General features: G+C 40.4%; 1 protein-coding gene across 29 annotated transcripts in view; it reads left to right on the top strand.

The window, feature by feature from the left end:
* ESRRG (estrogen related receptor gamma) overlaps nucleotides 1-14,722 on the top strand; it is a 618,648-nt gene that overhangs the window by 175,600 nt on the left and 428,326 nt on the right. For 18 of the 29 annotated variants that reach the window (XM_049106943.1, XM_035711222.2, XM_035711218.2 and 15 more), the window contains one exon: nucleotides 8,963-9,054. The exons of 7 other annotated variants lie outside the window; for them this stretch is intronic. The gene's annotated coding sequence lies outside the window, so the exon portion shown is untranslated. Of the gene's footprint in view, nucleotides 1-730; nucleotides 822-8,962; nucleotides 9,055-14,722 lie in introns of all 29 variants that reach the window. 4 more of the 29 variants (XM_035711219.2, XM_025421007.3, XM_035711216.2 and 1 more) reach the window with 1 other exon arrangement.

The following is a 14,722-nucleotide window of genomic DNA, read 5'->3' as shown; positions in this document are numbered from 1 at the left end:
GGTTTCTCAAAAAGTTAATCCATGCACTTAGTAAATAATGAGCTGTTCTGGGGAACAGCTCTCCTCCTCCCCTATTTTGTGATGATGGTGAAAAGTAAGCTGCTCCGAAAACTAACTTTCTTCATGCCAACCTGCCCTATTGGGTTTCTTCACCACCACCACCAACCCCCTTAACTGCAGTCTGCAAAAAAAAAAAACAAAACAAAAAAAAAAAAACAACAGAACTAGGGCTTGGCACACCAGTTTTGATCAGAGCAACCATCAGAATCATAATGTCCTAAGTACAAAGCTCACTAATTGAATTTCATTCACTGGACTGAAATATAGCAGCCAAGACAGAGAACACTGTCGGCTGTTTTTTATGAGGTCCAGAGTCGAAAGTCATTTTTAAAATGTGAGTGATGCAATTTCTTGTATCTTTCATTTAAAATGCTACTTGGTAAACAGTGTTTCAGATTAGTGTATTTGTAATTTAAATGAAGACAATACATCAAGCTGCATCTGAAAAGAAAGAAGTTTAGGGAATGATTCATTCCTCTTTTTGTGTGATCTACTGTAGAAAATAATAAATAAATAGGTAAGGGGGGGGGAGGTTTGTGGATTTTAAAAGACAAAACTGAACTATTTCTAAAACAGAGCCAGTCCCAACAGCTAAGTCTTTGTTTTCTTCAAGCAGACTCATACATTCTGTCTAATTCATTTTTTATTTTCTCTCGGGGTCTGCTTGCAGATTTGCCTCAACAAAGGAAGCATCATGTTACATCTTTTAAATAATTGATGGCTCTCAGTCCAAGCCAGCTCGAAGGAAATTCTGAAAATAGGTACTGATTGAGCAAATGCCTCCTTCCTCCTCCCCATCCCCTTCTAGAACACGCCCCGCTCCTCTCTTCCCTCCTGGCCCTTTGCTGCTTTGCCTCCCTCTTGACCGGTGGAGGAGGATGATATCATTTGGACGAAGGCTTTATCTACCACTCGGTATCCCTCATTTGTTTCATATCATTCTATATATTTTATTAAAGACGGGGGAACTGTTAATTACAAGCTCACTGATGTAATGAAAAGTTCTTAATTAATCACCAGAAATGTTAGGTCATGATCACCACCAGAGATGGTTTGTTGGGAATATATATAAAAAAAAAAAAAAAAAAAAAAAAACGAGGCTTAGAGTGTGTCCCTCTAAATTTAAAGTATGCTGTCACCAAGGGTCGAGTTGCCCCGGAAGCTGGGTCGGCTGTGGCCTTGCCAGCCCCAGCTCTTCTGCAAGTTCAAGTGCTGGAAGCTGACCTGTGTTTCAATGCCCGCCCGCCCCCCCCCCCCCCCCAAAAAAAAAAAGAGAGAGAGAAAGGCACCTGCATCTTACTTCACTGTTGAGTCATTAGCGATTGTCTACAGGTTGGAAGACCCATCCCTGCTTTAAGGCAAGTGTGGTTGGTAGGACCTTGGGCTGGTCCACCATGAACCTGGCTTCTGGTCATGACTTTGTAAGTCTCTTTGCCTTCCAAGGCCCTCCTTTCCTTGCTGGTGAAATGCATACTTTGGACCTTTCCTTGACGGTGAAATGCAGACTTTGGAGTGGATGATCTCCAACATCTACCCAGCAATGATATTCTTGTGTCCTCCAGAGAGGAGGATAGACCACAAGGAAGTTGCCCTCCATTTGAGAGCATTAATGTATTCCACCTTAGAGTGAATGGACTGTGTGCTCGCCCATAGGTAACCTTCCTCTCTCTTTACGTTATTTTTCTTTTCTTTTAGTCTGTTGCTTATTTCTTCTCTTCTGCTGCTTATCAATCCTTTCCTTTCCTGGCCCGACTTTCCGCACCACCAGGGTCAGAGTGGAAGGTTAGAGTCAAGGATCTCGGCCACTTATTTTTAAAATATCCTGCCCTCACAGAAGAGCTGTCTCCATCAGAAATTGCATCCGAAGGTAGCCAATATTGTTGAATTTGGGAAGACTAGCTATACAGTGGCAACTATTGGGAGATCTAAATCTGGAATTCTAAGTTAGAGCTCAGTTAACTGGGGGAGAGCTTTACATTGTACCCATCACTGAAAAAGCTGTAGCTAAATTGATGGATTATTGTCTGCTCTCAAAACAGTATCACAATCTCTGACCTACTCTCCCTTTCAAGGGACATTTTAAGATATCATATTGCTCACATTGTTCCATTTTTCTCTCTTATTATAACAAGCTTGGTGAGGGGTGGGGAGCTAAAGCCATCTTTGCCCAGAATCTACCCCAAAACCCAAAGCTTGTTTGAGTTATCCCGTGCCAGCCTGGGAAAATCCTTTTTGATTGCCTTTAGTGAAATATTTTTTTTAGACCCTTCGAATAAACTGATTTAGAACCCCCAAACAACATATGGCAGGGAATCTAGAAAGTTGAGAATTTCTTCTATGTATCTCCTACTATCTGACTGTATTCTAATGTTATATTCAGAACTATTTGTGTTTTCCCTTTTAAAAACCTACTGCTATCCATTCATTTTTGAGACTGTATTATGCACAGGCTTTTGTATCTGTATTTAAGTAGATTATAGGTAATGCCTCCTGGTAAGATGTATTCCTAAAATGTGCTTTTCTCTAAGTGATGTTAATCTTTGAGTTCTACTGTAGTGCTACCATGTTTCAGGAACATTTTGTGTTAAATGGCTTCTCTTTTTATTGGAATATCCATTCTTAGTGCCATTTTGGAACTTGAAGAACAGATCTTTCTCCTTCTGAAGGTAGAGAGATAATTCCCCGTCTTCTAAGGTGCTGACTCAACCACCTAGAGACTGGTGATGGTGAGGATGGGGGTAGTGCAGGGTCAGTGACTATTGCCTTGGGGTCAGTGACTGAGTGAAGGGATGCTGGTGACTTAGTTCTCTAGATCTGCTCTAAAAGCATCCTCTGGGGGTGCCTGGGTGGCTCAGTCAGTTAAGCATCTGACTCTTGCATTTCATCTCAGGTCATGATCTCATGGGTGGTGAGATTGAGTCCCACATTGGGCTCTGCACTCAGCAAGGAGTCTGCTTCTCTCCCTCTCTCCTTCTTCCTCTGCTCCTCCCCCTGCTCTCACTCTCTCTCTATATAAAAGAAATCAATAAATCTTTTTAATTTATTTTTATTTTTATTTTTTTAAAATTTTATTTATTTATTCATGAGAGACACAGAGAGAGAGAAGCAGAGACACAGGCAGAGGGAGAAGCAACCTCCCAAGGAGGAGCTCGATGTGGTACTTGATCCTGGATCCCAAGATCACGCCCCGAGCCAAAGGGAGATGCTCAACCACTGAGCCCCCCGGGCGCCCCAGATCTTTTTTTTTAAATCCTCTGGCATAGGGAAGGGAATCCAGATGCTACTTCCCCTAACCCTTTGCTATGCAACCATAGTGGAGTAGCACCATTCACAGTGGAATCTGTGTGTAAGATGCCTCCTGAAGTTTTTGATCCTACAAATCCTTCTTTTGTAAGACAGACCTCATTTTATGGCACTTTACTTTATTGCACTTTCAGATGCTGTGTTTTTGCAATGCAAAAATCCATGTGAATATATCTGGTAATTTTTAATCCTGGAATTAATTATTATTTTTTTGTCAGTTCAAATTGTCCAGTCTCAATAATTAATTGAATATAGGCAGTTCTTAGTTTACAAATTGGTGGTGTTCCTGTGTATCTCTTAAAACTGGTTGTTGGTAATTCAGAATATTTCCAGACAGGAAAAATTATATAAGTAGTAGTGATGTTCTTAATCATACTGTAACTGAACTTCAAAACGTTTACAACAGTTATCTCTTCTTTGGGAAATTATCTGCAGCATTGAATAAGAATCTTTCACCTGGGTTGGTTGTCACCATTTAAAACAGAATTAATCTGGGGAAATGTATATTGCATTTTGTAGTAAGAGGATATCATTGAGGCAATGGGATCAAATTCCCATCTGTGTTCCCTCACCCAGGACCCCTAAATGGGATAGAACCTGAAATGGAGCCCGAGATGTACATAGCAAAAATATGCAGACACTGGATTTGCAGAAGAGTAGTCAAAGGGCCAGTTTCTAATTCATTCTCCCCCACCCATCCCCTACCTCCCATGCATTGCCAAATAACAGGATCCCAGTTGCCCATGGGACAACTAGTTCATGCATCTTGAGTCCTAGAACATTCCCAAATTTCTTAAGGGATTATGGAAGACTCTAAATCCATCTTTTCTCTCCTTGCTGCAATTCCTGAACATCTTGCACAGGACCAAAAGGGAGTTTAGTGACTCAGGTAGTAATTCTTCCTTCCTAAGACTCTGAGTAGGATGTCACTGTGGGCTGCCTCCTGTGTGATGGGAGGTCCCAGATAGCATGATCCTGAGTTGAAGGCCTCTGCTCAGACGTAAGCTCTATGTGTGGGATCAAAAGGAGAATGCATTCTAAAAACTTGTGATCATAATGTGAACATTATTTAGAATTTTCATTAATTTCAGCAATGGGCTTTGACAAGTTGTATAATTTAAATGTTAAACTTGAAATCACAGCCAGGTCAATCATGACCATTGGCAACGTTATGCAGACAGCAACTTCTTATCTGATGAAATCAGCCCTCGAAGGAATTTTGATCCTACAACCCCTTCTTTTGTTAAGATATACCTCATTTTATTGCACTTTGCTTTATTGTACTTTCAGATACTGTGTTTTTTACAGATTGAAGGTTTATGGCAACCCTGCAACCAACAAGTCTATTGGAGCCATTTTTTTCCTCCAACAGCATTTGCTGTATGTCACATTTAGCTAATTCCCACAATATTTCAAACTTTTTTGTTATTATTGTATTTGTTATGCTGATTGATGATCAAGGATTTTTGATATTACTATTGTAATTGTTTTGGGGGCCACAAATTGCATTCATAGAAGACAATGAACTTAATCGATAAAGGTTGTGTGTATTTTGACTGCTCCACCAACTGGCAGTGACCCTTCTCTCTCCCTCCCCTCTGGCCTTCCCGGTCTCTGAGACACAACAATATTGAAATCAGGACAATTAACAAGCCTACAATGGCCTCCGACTGTTGCAGTAAAAGGAAGAGTCTCACATCTCTCACTTTACATCAAAAGCTACAAATGATTAAGCTTAGTGAGAAAAGCCTGTCAGAAGCTGAGACAGGCCAAAAGCTAATCCTCTTGCTCCAAACAGTTAGCCAAATTGTAATGCAAAGGAAAAGTTCCTAAAGGAAATTAAAGGTGCTACTCTCAATGAATGTATGAATGGTAAGAAGGTGAGACGCCTGTTGCTGATAGGGAGAAAGTTTTAGAGATCTGGCTAGAAGATCAAACCAGCCACATAATTCTTTGAAGCCAAAGCCTAATCCAGAGCAAGGCCCTAACTCTTCAATCATGTGAAGGCTGGGAGAGGTAAGGAGGCTGCAGAAGAAAAGTAGGAAACCAGTGGAGGCTGGTTCATGAGGTTCAAGGAAGGAAGCTGCCCTTAGAACATCAAAGGACAAAGTGAAGCAGCAGATGCTGATGTAGAAGCCACATCAAGTTATTCAGAAGATCTAACTGTGATAATTTGTGAAGGTGACTACACTAAACAGCAGATTTTTAATGTATATAAAACAGCTTTCTATCAGGAGAAGATGCCATCTAGGACTTTCATAGCTAGAGAGGAGAAGCCAATGCCCAGTTTCACAGATTCAAAGGACAGGCTGACTCTCTTGTTAGGAAGTGATGCAGCTGGTGATTTGCAGTTGGAGCCAATGCTCATTTCCTATTCTGAAAATTCTAGAGCTCTTAAGAATTAGGCCTAGTCTACTATGCCTGTGCTCTGTCAGTGGAACAGAAGAGCCTGGATGACCAGCACATCTTTTTACAATATGGTTTCCTGAATAGTTTAAGCCCACTGTTGTGACCTACTGCTCAGGAAAAAAGATCCCCTTCAAAATACGAGTGCTCATTGACAATGCAACTGGTCACCCAAGAGCTCTGATGGAGATGTACAAGGTCAATATTGTTTTCATGCCTGCTAACACAACATCCATTCTGCAGCTCATGGATCAGAAGTAATTATGACTTTCAACTCTTATTATTTAACAAATACATTCTATAGATTGAGTGGCTCAGTCAGTTAAGCGCCTGACTCTTGATTTTGACTTAGGTCATGATCTCAGAGTTGTGAGATTGAGCCCCGTGTTGGACTCCACACTGACTGTGGAGCCTGCTTAATATTCTCTCTCTCCCTCTGCTCCTATCCACCTTCCCACCTTCCCCACTCAGGCTCTCAATCTAAGAAGAAAAGAAAGAAAAGAAAAGAAAAGAAAAGAAAAGAAAAGAAAAGAAAAGAAAAGAAAAGAAAAGAAAAGAAAAGAAAAGAAAAGAAAAGAAAAGAAAGGGAGGGAGGGAGGGAGGGAGGAAGGAAGGAAGGAAAAGAAACACATTTTATAAGGCTATAGCTGCCATAAATAATGATTCCTCCTCTGATTGAGGTGGCAAAATAAATTGAAACCTTCTGGAAAGGATTCACCATTCTGGATGCCATTAAGCACAGTTGTAATTCGTGCGAAAAGGTCAAAATGTCAACATTAACAAGTGTTTGGAGGAAGTTGATTCCAACTCTCCTTGATGACTTTGAGGAATTGAAGACTTCAGGGGGAAGAAGTGCCTACAGGTGTAGTAGAAGTAGCACGAGAACTAGAATTAGAAGTGGAGCCTGCAGATGGGACTGAATCATGCAACCTCCTAATAAAACTTTAATGGATGACGAGTTGTTTCTTGTGTCCAAGCAAAGAAGATGGTTTCTTGAGATGGAATCTACTCCTGGTGAAGATGCTGAAGATACTGTTAATACTGTTGCAGTGACAACAAAGGAGTTTGAATATTACATAAGCTTAGTTGATAAAGCGGTGGCAGGCTGTGGGAGGATTGACTCCAATCTTGAAAGAAGTTCTACGGTGGGTGAAACGCTATCAAACAGCGTCACATGCCACGGAGAGATCATTCGCGAAAGGAAGCATCAATTGATTCAGTAAATTTCATTGGCCTATTTTAAGTACTCGTCTCATCCTCCCCAGCCTTCAGCAACCAGCACCCTGACCAGTCAGCAGCCATCAACACTGAGGCAAGACCCTCCACCACAAGGAAATCATGACCTGCTAAAAGCTCAGATGATGGTTAGCGTTTTTGCAATAGGATATGTACATTGTTTTTTAGACATAATGCTATTGCACACTTACTAGATGACATATCATGTAAACATAATTTTTATATGCATGGGGAAACCGGAAAATCCTTTGACTCCCTTCCTTGCAATTGTTGCTTTATTGCTGTTCTGGAACCCACCTGCAGTATTTCCAAGGGATACCTGTACCTCTTGAGTTGTAAGCTTTCTTTTTAAAAAAAACTAACAACTGAAACTAGTTCTCCTCAGGCTTCTTACCCTGTAGTGTCAGTTGGGTGGGTTCTCTCCTAATGTTTCCTTAGACTTAAAGAAATTACAGCTTTTTAACAGGCCTCCTGTGTTCACAGTCCCAGGAAAAAATAGGGTTGAATTCCCACATTCGAGTCATCTTGCCTTCTTCCTCTCTCATTGAATGTGCTGGAAAGATCCTCCTGTTTTTATTTGCAAAACATTTTTCTTTCCTGATTCTGGACTCTGTCAAATTCCAGGCCCCACTGGAAACCTTGGTGTCTGGGCTTCGTAGATCATCAGCTCTTCGGTGTCTGCAAGAACTTATTTACAAATTATCCCTTTTGTCTTCCGGTAATCAAGTCGTTCCTCTTCAGCATTAAAGCAAATGACCAAAGTCTGATTCCAGTTGCTCTTTGTAGTCTGACGGTGTTAGGGAGAAGTTGAAATTGAAACCTCAACTTGCTTAATTGTCCAACATTTTACTTTTAACTTCGTGCTTTAAAGGAAAGGGCAAAAGCTGTGAGTGTGAAGTGTGTCTTCAGTGATGATTTAGACCCTTCTAATCATGATTCAGGCGTGTCTTTGGAGTGTTCCCTCTCCAGAGTCTACAGCTTCCTCATTCGTGCCTCAAGGGGTGTGAAAGAATGTGGCCCAGGTGCCACCTGATGCATGAGTTTCCACATCTTTTACTTAATAAACAGCACTGGAGTGTGTACCAAAGACATTGTTAGAGGCCTTCGGGTTGTCCATTGCTCACAACCTTCTCTTCTACTCCTTCTCCCTTCCCTGGATGTCCAGCGGGTCTCCTGGGTTGCTCTGAAGAGTTTTCTTCTAGAGAGGGGTAAAGATGGGAGAGGGCTTTCAGTTATATCACATGGAATTGCCATGTTTATATGTCAAGATCAGTAGACTATCGATAGTTTTGTGAGGTTCCACCTAACGGTTTCTCCTGATAAATGTTCTACCTCAAACAAGTACATTTTGAAGTGCGCGTTGGCCTACAACTCACTGTGGAGTTACTTAAAACAGAAGCTTCAAGTTTTTCCAATCAGGAAACTCATGCTTCCTCCTTACCTGTTTTATTTTTTTTTCTGAGAATCACAGAAATAACAGACAAAACCCTCATATTTGGAGAAACTCGTGTATTTTGAGTCTGTTGCGAAATAAGTAGAAAATCCGTTGGTCCCTGTGATAGAATTTTTTTCTGAAAGTTCTAAATGGGAGTTATCATGGAAACTGCTTTGAGACCTTAACTAGAGCGTGCACTATAAATAAGAGAGGAGCAGAAGATTAATAAATCTGATAAAGCTGAGAAAGAAAACTTAAAATAAGAAATGAGGACTGTTCTTTAGTTGGGGCATTAATACGGCCCTGAATGTGTGTGTGTGTGTGTGTGTGTGTGTGTGTGTGTGTGTGTATATGAAAATCAAAGACTTGCTAAAGGCAGGGAGTGTGAAGCCGTAGCTACTAATGTGTGCTTAACTCTATTGCCTGGGAGATTTTATTAAATGCAGCGGCCAAGGAAATTGACCTCACTTTTTTTTTCCTTTTTTTGGGTTGGATCCTTGCTCACGTCACATAAATGAATAGAGCTGACAATTTACTGGCTCATCAATGAAACAATATTAAATTATGAAGATGTAAGGAAAAAATCCTTCGCTAACATTGTTGCAGTTTGAAAGGTAAGCTGCCCCCTACAAGAGTAGGAGATATTAATGTTCGTTTCCAAACCTATATAACTTAAGGCCAGGTGATACACATTATAGGATGAAGTGGCTTCTTGATGGCTTTGATTCACTGTGGTCCTGGCATGTATCTCATTAACAACATTCATGAAGAGGCTCCCACGTTTCTCTCATTCTGTCTTTTAAAATGCAAAAAAAAACATCGTTTTTCATGCTTCTAAAGTGTTTTATTTTATGGAATATTCTGACAAATTTGACTTTACTGAGTATGTGTTGCAGGGACCCTGGGGTTTCCTTTTGAAAAGAGCCTGTTTTTATTGATTCACTATATTGGCCATTAAGCCATGGCTGTCAGGGTTAGACTGTTTCTGAATTCTTGTCTTTGGGGCTGCACAAGAAGCAAAATGCTGTTTTTCTTTATATCTTGTCCTGTGCTTGAGATAGGAAGCCTTCTCTTCTTAATTCTGTCTTCTGTGAACTTACTAGAAGTACTTGGCATGCCATCTATTACCAATTGAATACCTAGCACTTTCAAGTGTGCCTAGATGTTAAGTCTTTTTCACTTTATTTTTGAAGGAAAATCGTCCTACTGTTCTTGGTTACCATCAGTTATTCAGTTGGTCAACCAGACCCAGGTCCGTCTCATGCATTTGTGAGCCCGGTTATAATGACAATCCGATAGGATCAGAATATGGAGGTTCTTTTTGGTGGAACCGTCCCTGCTTCCATCTGACTCACAGATTTGTTCACAACTCACGAAAGGTGACCCCCCCCACACACCCCATGGCAGCTCTTCCAAGGTCATACTGGTGATTTACCTGTTACCCCCCAGTCCCAGCTGCAGAGGCTGGTGCAGAGTAGGTGTGCAGGAAATCTGTGCACGCTCCCTGACGGTGATGCCTCCCCACCCCACCCCCCAAATCAGTACTGAACCCTCTGCAGTAAGTCAGATTTTCTGAGCAGCATTCAGCAGATTTTTGCTTCAATGTGGAAAATGGCACTTTAGAAGTCGAATTACCTTTTTCATGGCACCCAAGTTGCTTAATTTGCAAATTGAGAATAATTTAGGCAATGGGAGAATATGTTTCCATGTGTGAAGTGGATTGAAATGAGTTTTGTGTTCTCTGCTCCTTCAGCTCAAACTATCAAAAAATGGAGATCTGGCCAAAAATCATTCAGTTATATGATTCCGGGATATCATCTGTTGTTTTGCGTGGCATCAGTTTAGCTTTAATTATTGGTGATACTTAAAATCTGTGCTTCTGATAAACTGCGAGTGTGCCCTGCTTTAAGGAACCGGAATGGGCTTCAGATTTATGCTTATGGTGCCTTTGCATGAAGGGACAGTTATTTGCGCTCTAAAAATACCTTGGCTTTATAAAATAATTTATCACAAGATTCCTTTAAATAACCAGCTCTCTCAGAGCATTCAAAATATGATTTGATTTGAAAAATCAATGTCCACTCAACTTTTCAAGAACACATCTGCTTTGTAATGTGAGGCAGGTGAAGGGAGAAAAACCAGGCAAGACGGAATGAGGATCTTAGGTGAGCTGAATAGGAATTAATTTTAATTTAGAAAAGAATTTACTTTTCTAGAGTTTCCCGGGGAAAACACCTTCACCTTTATCACCTCCAAAGTACATAAAAGGAAAAAAAAAAAAAAAGCAGGCCAATTTGAGTTTGGAGAAGATAAATCTATTTCTCTGGTGGGTCGCATTCTGCATTATGCATGTGCGTAAAAGTGAGGTTTGCTTTGATCCTGACTATTAAAAGTTTATTTTTAAACTCAGACTGGGCAGGGATCCAGCGATGCTCTTTCCCCCTGCAGCACATCCTGGTTTCAGGTCCTCAGCCCTGCGGAATGGAACTAAGCAGCAGGAAGTAGTTGAAAAGTGTGGAGACTTGATGAGTGTTGAGGGTTTTTTCCCCCCTTCTTCCCCTCCATTTTTGAAATTCAAATTGAATGCAATTTTCAGCTCATTTGAGCCAGAATATACTGTTGCTGAGCTTCAGTGGCTCTTAAATTCAAACTCACAGGAGAAAACAGATATCATTTGTCACAGAGGGTGGGAGAGAGAGAACACTCCCCGCATTTTATTCATGGGAGGCAGAGCTCTAGTAACTAATTCAAACCTTTCTGACTAATCGACTAATCATTCACCAGCAAACTTATCAACTAATCAATGAAACCTTTAAGACACTCATCTTCGGAAGTTGGGAGCAATTTCCCCCTCCCTTTAAAACAAAGTCATTGTTCAAGTCTATTTTTGTATTGTTGGGATCTTAATACCTTTTTTTGCAAACTGAGACAGACTATCATGGCAATCTTTTTCCTGCCCTTCCTGACAATTTTATTGTTTCCATCTTTAATGTCTTTGTCAATGCTCTTTATTTATGACCGAGGATTAGCAGAAAGCCTACTGCTGGCTGAGGGAGGCCAAAAATTTTGAGTTTTTTTTTCTTCACCAAATGGACTGCCTGAAAAAGAGTCTTCTTTCTTGGGGTAAATGTAAATACCAATTAAAAGAGGAAGACCCACTCGTGCAGTCCTTGAGTTTGCAAGTGTGTTATCTTCAGGGTGGCTTCTTCAGCATGGCTTGAGAATGCCTCTCAGGAAACTTCTGCCACTGGATATGTGCCCAGGAAATGCAAATGATTTGAACAAATGATAATCTGAAATCCCTGCTCTAATTTCAGAAAGGATGTGATGTTGCAATTCTGGTCCTGAAATATAGGTTTTATGCCTTACCGCTGGTGCTTATCTTTGACTGTTTTAATGTAATCCAAAATTTCCATGGGAACATGAAGTCCATTAGCCTTCTCTCCTCCTCCTCCTCCTCCTCCACCTCTTCCTCCTCCTCCCTCCTCCTCCTCCTCCTCCTCCTCCTCCTCCTCCTCCTCCTCCTCCTCCTCCTCCTCCTCCTCCTCCTTCTTCTTCTTCTTCTTCTTCTTCTTCTTCTTCTTCTTCTTCTTCTTCTTCTTCTTCTTCTTCTTCTTTCTGTCAAGGTCTGTGAGAGACAATTATGATGTTATTTCAAAGTGAGTGAGAGAAAAACAATGCTCCCTAAATATTATCTCTAATGAAATTAGCTCCTACCCATCACATTTGGAGTTTAAAAATGCTCTGCAATGAGTATATGATCAAGCCATATATATTTGTGCTTATGTGTGTATGTGTCTACGTGTCTCCAAGGTGTCCAAGAATGTGACAGCAGGAATTTCTAAATAGTCATTTTCACATTAATAAAGGCGTCAATGACTTTATCCTCTATGTGGTAATGTGCTTGTGCATTCGGCCCCTGGTAGCAGACATTTATTTCATTGCTTTTATAAAAAGGAATACCCTAACTTGTTAACCTGTTTTCTCGCTATTATACCTTAAGACCATATTGTTGTTTCTTTGACTTCAGTATAAGAAGCCAAAAACCTACCTTGACAACCTACCTTTTAGTTAATTACTAAGGTAATTAATAGAATTTTAACTTTTCTTCTAAAATATCAGATTGCTTCAATATGCAAGTAATTACCGACTGCTTCCTATATGATAGACATTTGTTGTACTAAGATTTGTAACATATAGAATAGTGACTTTCTAAATCCAAGTGAGGTAGACATAGGAGATGAAGTATCAGCATCAGCTAGGCAGAGAAGGTAAAGCTTGAGAAGCCCCCAGGTTCTCAAATGATTCTCAAAGATGTAGTCCTTCTCCTTGTCCCCAGGTGGTAGCCACTGGTCTGAAACAAATATGATCTAACTTGGAGGTGGGAAAAGGATGATACACAAAAATCAGTGAAAAGGATAAGAAATATGCATTTTTAGGTGCTAAATGTATCCTGTTCCTCAAACAATGCTTGCATCACTGGGTAGGGGAAGGCAAGTGGGGTGCTGTCATCCTGCATTGTAAAGTGGGTAGGCCAGGGGTCAGTGGAGGGAAGGGGGGAGAGCCAGTTCAGGAGGGAGGAGAAGGCTGGAGTAGAAGGGAGAACATTTGAAGCAGGGGCTCAGAGGTGTACTGGAGCTTAACTCACACCCTGAGGGCCAATTGTTAAATTTCTAGAAATTTCATGAGCCAGCTTTTATGACATATTATTAAAAATTAAATTACATAAATTTATGACAATTAAATTATATAATCTTATATGATTATTAATATGTATAATATATAATTATATATTAATTATATATGTATAATTATAATTAATTATATATATTATAATTATATAATATATAATTATCATATATAATTATTCTTATATAATAAATCAACTATACTAAAAACAAATGTAACAAATACTGAAAATCATCACTTCCTAATTATTTCCCCTTATGCATTGCCATCACCTCTGCTCTTGAGATGTGCGCATCGTATCTGCATGGTAAAAATATGTGCTGCTGTGACATGTTGCCCATCTCTTCCCAACTGCACATTCCCTGATGCCGTGTTGGTAGCATGGGTGGATGGGTTAAGCATCTGCCTTTGGCTCAGGTCATGATCTTGGGGTCTGGGATCCAGCCCCATGTCAGGTTCTCTGTTCGGCAGAGTCTACTTCTCCCTCTCCCTCTCTCTGTGTGTTCTCCCTCTCCCCTGCCACCCCCCTCTGACTCTCAAAGAAAATAAATTAAAAACAAATAAAATGGGGAGACTGGGTACAGAGAAGTGAAGAGTCTGGCCAAGGAAAGGAGTGTGATTCAAATGCAGGCAGTTGCACCTAGAAGTTCACTCTGTTTGCTGCTGTTCAGTGCAAAAATGACAAACCACAGTGACCCGCCACCTGGAGCATTTCTGAGAAACTGAACTAATAGTATCATTTAGGAGAGAGAAGGGCACTCCTTCAGTTGTAGATAATTAACATTTTGGATGTGGGGAATCTAAGTGACGAGGCCCTCCCGGCAAATCAGCTTAGAGAAGGAGCACAAGCCCAAAATAGAGAAAACCCCTGCACGTAGATGTGAGAAAATATTCATCATCACAGGGATTAAGCATAGAAAGAAAAGCTTTAGGGAAAAAGTAAGTGTTAGGAAGAAGAACAACGAAAAGAAACCGTGATGGAGAGAATGAACGATTGGAAAGGGAAGAGAAATATGGGAGGACATAACGTACAGTGTCATGAAGATAAGGTAGGAAGTTTGTGGAAAGCATTGATAATTAACAACACCAAGGGCTTCGGTGAAATTTTAAAATGGTAACCATATAACTTCTCATCCCAGTTGATCACTTGCAGAGTGAAGGGGGTGCTATCAATAATTGGGCCAGGGAACAAACATAACACGTGAACAGTGATGTATGGTCGCACTAGATTTGCAAATGGATGAAACTGGTAGATTTCTAAGAATTCATGATCATCTGGAAACGATTTCCCTTTAACCAACATTTGCTGAGCATCTCCTGTGAGGAATGCTAAGTGCTGAAGATAAAGGTACATATGGCAGAGTTTAAAAAAAAATATTCTGTTGGGGGAAAACAGAAAATTAGTGGATGAAGCATAACTTTCCTTTGCCACACATACCCAGAAGTAGGCACCATTCACAGTGTATTAAGAGCTTTTTCTACATATTCCTATGGTTATAGAGATATCTATCTAACTAGTTTTGTTTACAGCTAAACAATGAAACGTGCCACATATCAAGCTGCAATTTACTGGTTAAACATATACACATCTTT

Source organism: Canis lupus, chromosome 38, assembly GCF_003254725.2.
Source record: "Canis lupus dingo isolate Sandy chromosome 38, ASM325472v2, whole genome shotgun sequence".
In the NCBI taxonomy this organism is placed as follows: domain Eukaryota; kingdom Metazoa; phylum Chordata; class Mammalia; order Carnivora; family Canidae; genus Canis; species Canis lupus.
Note: the sequence above shows the minus strand (reverse complement) of the source record. Positions and strands in the feature narration are given on the sequence as shown.